Source organism: Chinchilla lanigera, unplaced genomic scaffold (assembly GCF_000276665.1).
Source record: "Chinchilla lanigera isolate Chin_1 unplaced genomic scaffold, ChiLan1.0 scaffold00025, whole genome shotgun sequence".
NCBI lineage: Eukaryota > Metazoa > Chordata > Mammalia > Rodentia > Chinchillidae > Chinchilla > Chinchilla lanigera.
Genome location: NW_004955426.1, coordinates 4678532 through 4690753, shown reverse-complemented (window position 1 = coordinate 4690753; position 12222 = coordinate 4678532). Strand labels below are relative to the sequence as shown.

At 40.2% G+C, this 12222-nt stretch overlaps 1 protein-coding gene across 1 annotated transcript in view; it reads right to left on the bottom strand.

Moving 5' to 3' along the window:
• Positions 1 to 12222, bottom strand: part of Fbxl7 (F-box and leucine-rich repeat protein 7) — a gene marked incomplete at its 5' end in the record, with an annotated part of 384288 nt that overhangs the window by 353321 nt on the left and 18745 nt on the right.

The window sequence follows — 12222 nt, the reverse complement described above, 5'->3', positions numbered from 1 at the left end:
CATCTTGCTAAGAATATTGCTCCTCCACAGAAGATATTTAGGTGGAAAATAAGCACATGAAAAGATGATCCAAATTAGGAAAATGCATATCAACACAAAATGAGATAATACTACACACCCATTAGAATGACAAAAGTGCCAGGCGACTGACAATACCAAGTGCCGTCACAGATATGAGAAACAGGCAATCCTTCATTCATGATTGCTGAGAATGCAAAATAATACAGTCACTCAGAAGACAGTTTGGAGGTTTCTTACAAAACTAAGCATTCTTTCATCATATCAATTGTGTTTCTTGGTATTTGCCCAAAGGAACTGAAAGTCTATACATGCATAAAACCCTGTCTATAGATTTTATAATGGCTTTAGTAATAATTTCCAAAACTAAAAAGCAAAGATGTCCTTTAATAGGTGAATGAGTAAATAAAATCTATAGAGTCAAACACTGGAATATTATTCAAAGCTATAAAGAAAGGAGCTACTAAGGCATAGAGAGACATGACAGAAACTTAAATGTACATTATTAAGTGAAAAACACCAATGTTGAAAGATCATACAGTCTATGATTCCATGTATATGAGGTTCTAGAAAAGATAAAATGGAGACAGTGAAAAGATCAGTGACTGTCACGAGTGAGAGGGGAGAATGGAATGTCTAAGCAGAGCACTACAGATTTTTTAGGGCTCTATGTGATACTACAATGGTGGGTGCATGTCATTAAACATTTGTGCATATCTCCAGAACATACAACACTAAGGGTGAGTCCTAAGGGAAGTTACCGTCTGTGGATGATAGTGACATGCTGACGTGGGTTCATCAAGGGTAACAACCGTACCAATCTCGTTTAGGGTGTTGATTATGGAAGGAGCTGAGGTGTCCAGAGAATGTGTGAGAAGTCTGCTCCTTCCACTCCATCTTGTTGTGAAACTAAAAGTGCTTTCAAAAATAAACTCTATCCAAAGGAGGGGGAACAAAACAAAACAAAACAAAACAAAAAGTAAAAAAGGTGTTGCTCCTACTTTAAATAGTTAGGAATGTTTTGTGCAATATCCTCAAAAGCACCTTCCTTGCATCATTATCTGTGGTAAGTAAGAGAGTGAATCCTCTGGCCAGATTTTGGAAATATCACCTAATCTTCCCTGTAACTTATGCTTCCAGGGTTATCCACATCTAGAATTAATCATCTTTTGGCCTTTGATTCTGCTAAGCTGCACTATGAAACTCCTGACCCCGAATTCCTCCCATATTGTACAATACTGGCACAGGGAGGGAAGACCGAGCCCAAAGGAATGGGGATTCTTCACCATTTAGGTGATTTTTCTGGCTTTCTGACTTATTCTGACATGATCTTTGTTCCCTGTATTTGTATTCAGAATAAAAGGCATTTACAAAATTCCTTCCTTCCCTCACTCTCTCCACCCTTTCCTTTCTTCCTCCTCTTTTTCCTTCCTTCCCTGCTCTCTTTGAGAATCTGATGAAAAATTAAGGCTCCTTTACCCACTTTCTGTTTATAACTTTAAGTCTCCAGGAGCGGGGCTCTCTGACACTCCTTCATAAATTCCCTCAGTGCCCTACATGTAAACAATGCTTAATATCACTCATTACCACACACTACACCCTCTAAACCCTACCAGAGAAATGTTTCATCATTTCCACAGGGCCAAGATGGGAAAACCACTGGTTTCCATGAGCCAATCAGTTTTTCATCATTGCTACCAACTACCGATGGAGCAGCCACGGCATGCAGGGCTTTAGAGAGGATGTAGCTTGGTCAGACACACAGTGTGAGCCTCCAGGAAATGCTCTTCGCAGCCAGGGTCTTGTGCTCTAGCACTGTCAACAACATGAAGATGCTCCCAAAGTCCTGTGAGCGGGTTTCTCCTCCAGTTTCTGTCTTGAATGTCCACTGGATATTTCCATTAGGGCCTCTCCCAGTCACCTCCACCTTACCAAGTATGCAACACATTATTGTGTCCTCAAATATGATCCCTCTCAACGCACTTCTTCTCTCCGCGAATGGAACCTTAGTCACTGTTCCAAAAAGTCAAGAAAAATCTTTATCTCCTCCTGTTCTTTATCCTAAGGTCCAATGAATCAGCAACATTCTGCCAATGTTAAGTCCTATGGTTCTTGAATACACTCCCTGCTCTGGTTGCATATGATTTAAAATGCTAATACACCATAAGTTTTCTTTAACTCTGCTTTTCACCCTATAAAGGCACAGGAACCAAACTTCTCTGTTCACTGACATGCAATCTCGACAGTGCAGTCAAAAGATCAAGCAGACGTTGGGAGTCAATGCTGGAAAAGCAGTCTGCAGTGTATGAGGGAAGATACTGGTCCCTGAAATTTACTTCTGGCCACATGGCAATTTTCACCTCCCCCCATCAGTACAATTTTTGGCAGGACAAGTTTTATTCTATCTTAATTAAATTCTTTAACTTTCAACTTAGCCAAGGAAATACTAGACTGATACAGATAGTAACTTGTCTATCAGAATACATTCTCTTGGAACTATCTTGGAAATGTGGTCTTTATCCAAAGGCCAGATCACAAAAACAGCAGCAGTTGAAAGAGATTTTAATCACAGTTTCTTCTCTTTGACAAACTAATACTGGGCACAGATTATTCAAAAAATATTGCTTCTTACTTCAAAATATTTTTAAATGATGGACTGCAATATTTTTGCATTTTAAAATGGAAATTCCATTAATATGCTAAGCATCTTCAGGCCAGTAGAAATAGACACTGAAAAAGGAGTGCTATGGTCTGGATATGGTGTGAACACTTTCCGAAAAGGTTAATACGAGACATGTGGTCCACAGGTGAGAGTGTTGAAGTGGTAGAACATTTAAAAGGTGAGGCCGGGCTGGGGAGGTAGCTCGGTGTGAGAATGCTTGTTGCCTTGTCGCCTAGCATGCATAAGACCCGCGGTATCACTCCAGGAACTATGGCTTGGGCGGCTCCCTAGTTGTCAGCACTCCACATGTACTGTCACTGTCACTGCAGGGAGAATTAAGCATGCTCCCATGAGACTTCCCTTGAAGCGGACACCTGGAAATTTGTACCTGATTCCTTCTGAACTTTGCTCCATAAATCTCTCCTCTTTGCTGATTTTACTCCATACCCTTTTAAAGCAATAAACCATAACCATGAGTGCAATACATTTTCTAAGTCTTCTGAGTCCTTCTAGTGACTCATGAACCCTGGGAATGGACATAAAGACCCCAGCATACCTGCTTATCTAAGGCATCTATAAATTTTAGTCAAGCAAAACTCTGTATCAGACTACTAGAAATTGCACTGAACCAAATCCTAGGAGGAATAAATGAACACATAAAGTTCGTATATTAAACTGATTCAACAAAGAATTGAGGTGTGTTATGTATATGGACCAATTCACCATAGGAATAAAATCACTAGTTAATGCAAACATGCACTAATAAAAAATAAAAATGGAAAAGCACAAAAATTCTAATGAAATGTTCGAAAAAAGTCTCATTTGGTACCAGGCAAGAAGAAGCACTAAATAATGTGATGGTGTCTGATTTTACCTTTACACTTCAAGGAACATTAACAACAGGAAGTTTGTACAGGGAGAGATAACCAGGATGGTTGATAGTTTTGTGAACAACCTGTATCAGCTAGAATATATATTTTTAAAGCCTCACTAAAAGGAATTCCAACAAATATTGATCTTAACGTGAGAATGGAGGTAAGGGACTGTTGATGTAACATTACTGAACAAAGCTATTTTTGTCCTTCTGAGGTACCTTCAACAGCATCACTAACGCTCACTACAGTCCCAAACACTGCATTTTCAGTAAGCTTTCCCAGAGTCTCCCAGAGCTATCAACACGCATTTCCTTGTTATGAGAGCCATGAAGCCACTCTTGAAACGGGGAAACAATTCCGCTTGGCATACTACTACCTGGATCTGGGTTTCTATTAGCAAACTGACAGGGGAGACAGATGTTAATAGGCATCCAATACACTCTGTAACCCCATCTGTAAAAGGGTTAACCAACATACTGATGCAAGTAAGAAAAAGAAGCAACTGATAATTGAAAAGGGAAGGCAGCATAAAAGAAAAGTAATATTTTTACAACTTCGCCTTTGTTTTTTTTGTTGTTGTTTTGTTTTGTCTTTTTGAGACAGGGTCTCGCTGTGCAGTTCAGGCTGGCCTTGAGCTCACTTTGTAGCCCAGGCTGGTCTCGAACTCGCAACGATCCTCCTGCCTCAGCCTCGCAAGTGCTGGGATTACAGGCATGCGCCACCACGCCCAGCCCACAACTTCGCCTTTGAAAAATACAAGAAGCCACGTTAAAACACTTAGCTTTCATTATTCACAGTAGCCAATATATGGAGTCAACAAGTGAATGGGTAAAAACAATGTGATACACACACACACACACACACACACACACATGCACACACACGTGTCTATGCATATTAAATGAGTATTTAGTTAGCTTGATTCAGCCATTCCACAATTTAAACATTTTTCAAAATATCCCTTTGTACACTATAAATACATCTATTTGCACCATAAATATATAGAATTTTATGTCAGTTAAAAATAATAAATACATAGTTTAAAAATTAAAAATAGAAAAACACCTACCCCTCATGTTCTATTTCTTTCCATTAGGAACATGAGAATCAAGATCTAAGGAGAGGTAACAGATCAGGTGACAAATATCCCACTAGATTTCACCAAACAGGGGCAAAGATATTCTCAAGAAAATGTTTCCTGACCAAACGAGCCAAAAATAAACTCCTGGGCCCAAGGAGAGGCTCCCCCTCAGATAATCTGTGTATATTAGGGAAGGTCTGCACCTTCTTTGCCACGCATGCCTGCCATGCATTATTGGGTCTCCAAGCCATAAGGAATAAACAGGAGGAATAAAATAGAAGCAGCATTTACCAGGGAAGGGACCACGCAGAAACCTGAAATGTGTTATTAAAATACTTAGGACTTGGGACATAAAAAAGCTGTAAACAAGCTAAATGTTGTTCCTGACGGACGTCTGGGGAAAAATACAAGAAAAGGGTTTTTGTCACAGTGAAGAATATTTGAAGAGTTAAAACCATTCACCTTAAGGGAAATTTGTGCTGACCTGGGAAAATGGCAAATGTACTGAAACCTGACAGGAGGGTCAAAACCCTGAATACACAATTAGAGTCGTCTGTTAAGGTAGCATGGAAGACATTCTTCTGTGGGGAAGAGGTTTTACTTGTACTGAAGAGTCCCTGCAACCCCAAGATTCTATGTTGTTCCTATTTCATATATCTGAGAAAGTCTATCATGAAGTATATGAACCGTATATTTAAAAGAAAATAGATTGTAATGCTGACAACGATTACTACTGGGTAAAAAAATAATGGAGATTGCAATTTTATACTTTTTTATCTATGCCCCCTTTACATGCATAAGAGTGAATACTTTAGAGCATTTTAGGGGAAGAAAACCTTTAAAAGGAGAAACTGTTTCTAAACACACTACCCCAGTTTGCAAAAGATAAGTGTCTCTTTCAAACAACATTGACTTTGTTCAATTTTACATGAGTTGACTTTAACTATCATCACAATCTAATGACACTGAGAGGGTAATTTCTAGTATTTACTAACTTTTAGAGATAAATATTTTATCATTTGTCAAGCTGGTAATATGAAAAAATAACCATGATAGAAACTTCATTTTCTTTCTCCATTGATTCACTGACCCTTTTTAATTTAGATAGTATAATACTAGATTATAATAATTAAGTACACGACAGTGAAGAGACCTAATAACCCCATTGTGCTTTCCATTACTTATTTTCCAAGAATTACATCTTGCTTTTGAGTCATTCTATGCTCTTGGGTCTAAAGGCAAAACAAAATAAAAATTGAATACTAAGGAAAAGCAAAACATGGTACTTTTTCTATTCAAGGTGAACTTATTGTAAAAGGACAAGTTAGTACAGATCAAGGCCCATAAACCAACTGAGCTGTTGCAATGTGAATAGCTAGCAAGAGTCAGCACAGCTCCATTGACCTTGAAAAGAGGGAGATTAATTCTGAAACCAAGCCACGAGTTACAAGTGATGCCGAGAGCCCAGAGTCCTGAGCACTCGAGGAGGCCTACAGTCCTTTCTAGGAAGACTAAAGCCCTTTCTTGGCATAAGTGATCCCTCACAGACACCACAAGGCAACTCTCTGTGCTCAGAACAGTGTAAGTGGGGTATAAACTTTTACTATTCTTAATTCTCCCAGGCTAAAATTGATAGTAAGGCTGCCTGTTTCCAACGCTGATGACACACTCATATTCTTTTCATTTAGCTGGCATTAGAATTTATGCAGGAATGCTCCTCTTGTATTTGTGGACTGGTTTCTGGTGTGTGTGTGTGTGTGTGTGTGTGTGTGTGTGTGTGCACGCGCTAAGCAAGCTTCCCTCTAATGGCACAGCAAGCTCCTGCCCTGTTCCGTTGAGTGTCTCAGGTCTGTTTTGAATCAAGGCTCTAATTGCTTTGAGATTCCGACATGAGATACTCATTGTTGTACACTGATTGAAGGGCTTCTTGATCATTCTCCAGGACTACATGCTAACCAAAACTTTAAAGACTTCCCAAAGATGACTGGAATTCTTGTTCCCACAAATAGGCACTCTCCTTTTCAGTCCAGACAAGGTGCAAGTGAACAAGTTACCAGGACACAGAACCCCAGGGACATTTTTCACAGCTGACTGGTAATCCTCGAGGACTCTTCTCCTTCCAGATGCCCTGGATCATGGCACCAGCCCATCAGCCCTACCCCCATTCTCAATCTGTGGAGCTTAGTCCCACCTGTCCTCCCTCTCTCCCCGTTCCACCCTGCTGGGAGGAAATGCTGCCCATCCTCTATGCCAAACCAAAGTCCCTTTGACCTTACACACTGACTCAAAACCCAGACTCCCCTTGCAAGAGTCTCTCTCATCTCACCCACTGCCGCTGAGCTCATTCATCCCCACCTTCCTTCATCATGTCTACCCCATCTTCAAGAACCACGCAGAACGTTTCACCTCATGCTTGTGGATAACTGTGTCATTCCGTGTGTGTGTCTTCTCCGCTATAAAACCAGGAGCTCTTAAACAGTTGGAGGCATGTATTCCAACATTTTTACAATATTTCACAAAAGCTTCACAAGGAAAAGACTGTTCGTTATCAGAAGTGAGCCAGAGAGATCCTGATAGACTGGAATCTTTAATATGGGATCCAGATCGGTGAGGCCCGAACTGTTCAAAAACGTTCTCTTTTCGTACTCTGTGGACTCTTCCTAGGTCTACAAACGGCATATTTTCAAATCCACTATACCTTTATTTATACAATATAGCTGTTGGTGATATGTATGTTCCTTTCTTGCATGGCTATATGTATGTTCCATTGAATACAGACATGTAAAGAGTGCTATTCTGGGAAGCAAGAGAACTAGGCAAAGGTACAACTCAACCACTTAATTCTGGACCCCCACCTGGGCAACTACTCTTCTCTAGCTTTAATGATCCCATTTGCAAAACAGAAGGAGATGACCAGAACATGCTAGACAGAGTAGAATCTGGGTCTAAATTACTATGATAAAAGACAAGCACTGTTAATGACTTTTTAAAATGGATAATGTCAGAATTATCTCTGAGTATCTACAAATAATTTCCTCTTACCCACTGGGGATACAGTCCAAGACTCCATATTTTGTCTAAAATCCAGAATAGCATCAAACTGAATAGGTACATCTTATTGTTCCTATAGATCCAGATCCATGGTAAACTTTAACTTATACATCAATTACTAAGAAGGATTATGTACAAAGGATTAAATCTTAAGAAGTCCTACAAAGGATTAACAGCAATAATAGACTAGCACCTTTATAACAATATACTGGCAACCGGCAGCTCGCTCCCTGCCTCGTAGGCCCCTGAACGGAGGGCCCCCCGGCGCACCAGGAGCCAGGGGCGGGGAGCGCCGGTCTTCCGGCTAGCTCACTTCCTGCCTCGTAGGCCCCCGGGAGGGAGGGCCCCCGGGGCACGGGGAGCCATGCGGCCGAGAGCTCTGGGGCGCGCCGGCCTTGAGGCCAGCCGCCGCTGCTTAATTGAGAACTATCATGACACAGAGAAACAATGACACAATTGGCCCACCATGCACTGGCTGTAGATGCCCACCCACAGACGTGTGTGAATCATTCATGGAAATCAAACATGGAAAAACCCCTGGGAATACATGCTATACAACAGGCCACTCTTTCTCCTGCCATTGAGAACCAGAAAGGTCCAGAGTCAGCAGAGGAGCAGCTGCTGAACAAGGACTCGGAGAACATGAGAATGTAGACTGAGCCCAAGGGGTCAGAGGTCCTGTGGACTGGGGTCAAGAGAGCCACTTGGAAGCTGTAAACCAGGAGGACCGTGCACAATACATGCGGAGACTCCCTGGAAGCCATTCTTCCCCTGACAGTACAGGCTGTGGTGGAGCTCCGGAGAAGTCTGCAGCAGGATTCCTTCTGCCTGTGCTGACAGTTGGGGAGAGGACACTAACTGGTTGTGGGGTCCCAATGCAATGGGAGGCTTGAGAGAAAACGCTACAAAAAATGGCTTTGGCCCCAGACGGCTCACTTGATTTTTGACAACCTTTAGGCTGTAACTACTTGTTAGATCCTTCTTGTGTATCTCTGTCTTCCTGAGAAACCACTTCTAAGATACCAACATGTATTACAGCAGTCATTGATATTTTCCTACTAATCTGTCCATAACTCTGTAATGTTTGTATTGTTCCTATCCTATTTCATAAATGGATGCATGTTTATTATTGTTTCCTACAACAACCATTGAGAATAGTTAATGATTATTCAATAGATCACTCATGTATAGTTCTATTTATTTTCTTTTGAAGATACCTAAGTATAGTACAACAACTATGGATAATCTCCTACCTCTTTTGTCTGTAACTCACTATTATTTGTCTATTTGTTTTCCTGAGAAACTATCTTGTAGATAACAATATGTAAAACAATAACCATTGATAATTTCCTACCACTTTGTCTGTAATTTGGTAAGCCCCCCCATTATTGTTATCCTTCTCTTACTCTTTAAAATAAAAAAATATATATATACTGTAATAAAATTGCCAGATTCACTGCTCTTGTGCTTGCAAGTGAATACTGAGTAAAATATGGGCCACTTGAATACAAGCAATATAGTACTGCAACCTCCAGGCTGATAACTGAAATGATTACAAAGCTATTCACAAGTTGGTAGCATATACAGCACGGAAACATTGGACAAAAGGATGACTGGAAACCCAGGCAGAACAAGGCCAGACAGTGTGTATATTATACAATTCCAAACACAACATTTCGTAACTTATGAATTGCTTACTTCTAGAATAATCCACTTAATTTTTTTTGACCACAGCTGACCAGCGGGATTTCAAACTTTGGAAAGTAAAACCACATATAAAAAGGAACTACAGTCTGTGAGAAAGAAAAATGTATTAGGGCAGGGTCCTTCTGCACTATTCTCCAAGAGACAAAGTCCCTCTACATGTCTGCATAAAAATGTGTCAAAGTGAATAAATACAAAGAAAAGCTAGCACTTGCAGGACTTACAAGGTACCAGGAATTTCCAATTTAGGAATTTTTAACAGATTTAAAACACATTTTAAAAATATCTCATAACTACCCTATAAGATAGGTATTTATTTCACCTTTAAGATGGGGAAACTGAGGTAAAGTGGGGTTGTTTCTCTAGCTCAAAGTCACATAGCCCATTGGAGATAGAGCCAAGATTTAGATTCTACAGTGACAGACACTCATGGAGAGAGATTTATGTGGACACCTAGGAATTCTGAACCTAGTAGGGCAGATGATGACCATCACAAGCTCTGATCTCTGGGGTGCCCACCTACGTGGGTCCACTAACCATCTCATCCAAGCACCTTCCTTTACAAAGGCACAGAGCTACTCCTTGTCCCATTATCAGGGGACAGGACGTAAGTTACAAAGTATTCTTGCTGCAGAGAATAATGCAGCATGTTGGGGGTGCCTGATATCATAATTTAATCTCCTAGGATAAATGGGTAAAGTGGTCTACACACTATCTGAAAAGAGATAAAATTCAATGAGCTGGTAACAATAAGAAAAACAGAACTTACTGACCCATAGCAATTACTGTAACTGCATGATTTATTGCTCCAGGCTATAATCAAGGGATAATAACATCAACTCCATAAAGTATATCCCAGCACTTCATAACCCCGCTAGGTTTATACTAAGACAAGGGATCAGCAACAGCATGTAGTCAAGAAATTACACACACGGCTGCCCAGAGACAGTTACCATTTTGATTCAAAGAGAAAAAGAAACATAAAATATTTTTCTGCTAATGTGCAAAGAATGTCTCAGGTTTCACTAGAAGAGATTTATCTGTTCATTACAGGAATGAGCCCCTGAGCCTCCCAAGAAGTGTCATTTACTCACACAAATGGACCATAAAATCCACTCTTTTAAACCATATTTGACTGCCTTCATCAAGCCGTCTTTTCGGAGTAGCAAGAGTGCCTGTACCTTCAATCTCCAAACCTAATGGAGTCATCACATGTGAGGACGGACATCTCAAAATGTGGCTACCGTGCTGGGAAAGTGAGTCTTAATTTAAATTTGTAGCTAATTTAAATTTTAAAAGCCATGCGCAGCTGGTTGCTTCTTTATTGGACAGCGCAGTCTCTGGGATATCAAAAATTATGAACATTCAACAATTAAGAAGATCCATTATTACATACACAGGCTCACAGTTTAAAGATTAATTCTTTCCTAGAATGGTACAGGGTAATAGATGGCCTCAAACCACAGTTTTCTCCATGTAGACACAGCTGGGATAGGGTTGCAGTAGAAGTTTAAAGTTGACAGTCACTTATATTTCTACATGAGGGACCCACGAATTCTTGTACATTATCATCAATATGTTTACCTCCCATAAAACAAAATTCAGCAAGTATTTTGGTTGGAGTGAGAGATTCAAAGCAGCTAGCAATAATCAATCTAACTAGTAAGTTACAGCTTTTATTCCATGACACAGTCAAACCTAACTGAGGGATACTTGGAATAGTTTCTCAATTTGTGGTGCTAGAAAGATTTGTACAACTCCACTAGGGAGAGGTCAAGTTTGCATTTATATTTTAAAACACTAAAAAATTCCAGGAAAACACTTGTGTGATAAAGCAGATAAACGCTATTTGAAACAAACACGTAAGTGAGGCTCTGAATACAATTTTGAGAAACAAGTAAACCAAATTGGCCAGAGTGCCCGGGAACAACAGCCAAATGCAAACTTTGGACACAGCAGAGAGACAGAAGATGAAGGGTAGGGGCTCCTGGGACCGGAGAGAGGTAAGAGGAAGAGAAGGGTCTGTAGATGAGAGATCCACTGAAGCCAAGAGAACAATAAAGCAGTAGTGAAGGAGACAATCACACAGAAAAGTCATCCCCAAAGTCTTAAACGTATTCACAAAAGCCCTCAGCCACTCCCACGAAGGACTGTCATGGACACATAAAATTTTCATGGGTTCTGTCCCAGAGTACACATATCAGTGATCTTAACACGTGCAAACCCCAGCCCAGTCATTTCTGGATGACCTTTAGCAGCACAGGAAACAGGATTTTCTAGTTCCGGATAACAGCTTCAGAAGACTCCGAATCAAATCTCTGCTCAGGACAATGAAATATATGACTGTTTACGCATCCAACTTATCCACAATAACAAATAGAGAACAACATGCACCACTCGATCATCCCCCTTCTGATTTCACATGCATGCAATAAAAGGAGGTGTATTCTTTCACCAAATGTGCAAATTTCTCCAGCTTACTATTTCCAGTAAGTTAGGAGCATTGCTAGTCTTCAAGTCTTAGAACTATAGAACTTAAATATGTGAATAGTTTTAAATCAAATGACACAAACCAAAGAGGAGCAAGCTCTGTGTTCCCACAATAAACAGCTGAAGTATTTATTTCTCAAAGTGAAAGTGTCTAGAACTATAGTTTATAAAGTGTATAAACACCACCCAGATGCACTATGGAATGAGGGCTGGACTAGAAGATGCAACTTCTGTTTTCATCCCTGATGTAAATCAGCCAAATAACAGTAAGAGATATTGATAACAGTAGCTTATTTAATCCATCCTATACTGCATTATCAGGATGCTCAGAGGATGCTATT